Source organism: Cucurbita maxima, unplaced genomic scaffold (assembly GCF_002738345.1).
Source record: "Cucurbita maxima cultivar Rimu unplaced genomic scaffold, Cmax_1.0 Cma_Scf00008, whole genome shotgun sequence".
Taxonomy (NCBI): Eukaryota; Viridiplantae; Streptophyta; class Magnoliopsida; order Cucurbitales; family Cucurbitaceae; genus Cucurbita; species Cucurbita maxima.
The window spans coordinates 5,601,838-5,603,925 of NW_019272024.1; the positions used below are offsets into that span (position 1 = coordinate 5,601,838).

General features: G+C 45.8%; 1 non-coding gene across 1 annotated transcript; it reads left to right on the forward strand.

Moving 5' to 3' along the window:
* The first annotated feature begins 368 nt into the window (after nt 1-368).
* On the forward strand, nt 369-442 carry TRNAF-GAA. The gene has a single exon. It is a non-coding gene; the product is annotated as a tRNA-Phe (tRNA).
* Nucleotides 443-2,088: the final 1,646 nt, after the last annotated feature.

Here is a 2,088-nt window from a genome sequence, read left to right on the forward strand (position 1 = left end):
GAATTTTGATCTAGGACCGGTAGCGGGCGAAATTACGTGCGTGAGAGAAAGAACCGCTTGGTGGAGTCCCCTCGAGGATAGAATAGCACAACTTAGTGACTAGGAGCGTAGGGAGAGCTCGTTGCGCCTTATTTTTGTTTGACCGGCCTATCTTCTTTCGAGAAGCAAGCTCCCTTCGGTTGTCCAGTCCCTGGGTGGGTCTCGGTTTTTTAGCATGTTGGGAGATTATGTGGCAGTTTCAAGACTCGAAAGCTTGACGAACAAGAAAATCAAGCCCTAACTATTTCTTTGAGTAAATGGCTTTTCCCTTACTAGTCAAGTGGTAAGGTAGGGCGTATTCTTTGAAGAAAACAAACTTTAGGAAAGTGGTTCAGGTAGCTCAGTTGGTTAGAGCAAAGGATTGAAAATCCTTGTGTCAGTGGTTCGAATCCACTTCTAAGCAAAGGGTCCAAAGGACACGTAGCCGGGACCTGATCCTTGTGTCAGTGGTTCGAATCCACTTCTAAGCAAAGGGTCCAAAGGACACGTAGCCGGGACCTGATTTCGAAATATGAAAATGAAAGAGGAAGCAAAACAAGTAGATTTGATAAAAAAAAAAAAAGTTGTAGATTACTCGGATTGGTTCTCGTGTCCCTGTGCCAAAAAGGATGGGCGAGAAAAAAAAAAAAGTTGTAGATTACTCGGATTGGTTCTCGTGTCCCTGTGCCAAAAAGGATGGGCGAGTTTGGTTTGAGTGTTCATCGATTGGGTGGATCCATATGCTCCGGGGGAAGTTGTAGATTATACTCGGATTGGTTCTCGTGTCCCTGTGCCAAAAAGGATGGGCGAGTTTGGTTTGAGTGTTCATCGATTGGGTGGATCCATATGCTCCGGGGGGGTGAGACGCGAGGTGTAGCGCAGTCTGGTGGTCAGTACATCTATTTTGGAATGCACGCAAGGCCCAAATTCTCTCTCAGTCACCCGGAGATGAAAGGAAGATCAGATCCGAAGTTTACGAAGAGAAAGCTGAGTTCTACATGCTTTCATTTTCAAAAGCTTTGCTTGCCTACGGTACTTTATTCAGGATGTGCAACAATACGGTCATCTCTCAGTTGTGTATAGAGAATTCCTTTCTCATTTCCTTGGCAGATAACAGAAATGAAATCGATTCCCTGACCACCCATTTTATGAGTCCATTATTGTCTTGTTGGTTTGTTGTACTATTTTGTACCTCTCTCGATTGATAAAAAGACGTTCGGGAGCTGGGAGGGCCTATCGTGAGGGAACTTTCCTTTTCACGGTAGGCGAAGGTAAAGCGGGAGCTACGAATGTCCATGGTGATCAAGGCAGAGCGACTTCTTCTTTAAAAGAGGTTGGTTTTATCGAAACTCTTAGATCCGCTTTCGTTAAAGAAAAAATAGGAGCTCTTGGTTTGGCCGATGTCGATTAGTATGGCAGTGTGGACTCGACTCAGGATGAGGATTTTGCTTTTCATACTGCAGCTATGAGCCGAAAGAGCTGGTAAGCTAACTCGTTAAACGAAAGGCAAAAGCACGTACGGGTTGACCTCGTTACAAGGGGCGGGGGCCAGCCAAAGAAGGTCAGTCGGACTCGGTTAGGACCCTTGATCCGGTTCAGCTAGGTTCTTCCATGCGAGAATCGGTATCCTCTTCAGGACCGGTTGCTTCCTCTTTTTGTTTTATACTATACGTTTGGAGAAACCTGCTAAGCCCGCCTTTCTTACCCAGTGTGATTCAATCTTTCAGCTCAAACTTTCCTATCGTCGGAAAAGGTAAGAGTACGACTACCTTTTCCTTTTCTTGTCCGAGCCAAGGGATCATTCAGTTTCTACCAAAAAGTTCGCTATCTATTAGTTGCGTAATCGAATGTATTTCTCATTTCGTATTAGCTCCTCTAAGAGCTTCCTGGTCCGTAGTAGACGAAACCTTGGACTTCTATCGGACTTATAGCATTGCCTGGTGAGCTCGCCGTTGCGGGTTGGCCTTACAGGAGATCGAGCAGCCTTTCTTTCCCTGCCTGGTATGCTTTCTCGCTTATTGCGCCACTAGCCAACAAGCCAAAGAGAGAGGGAGAGGGATCATGTCAATC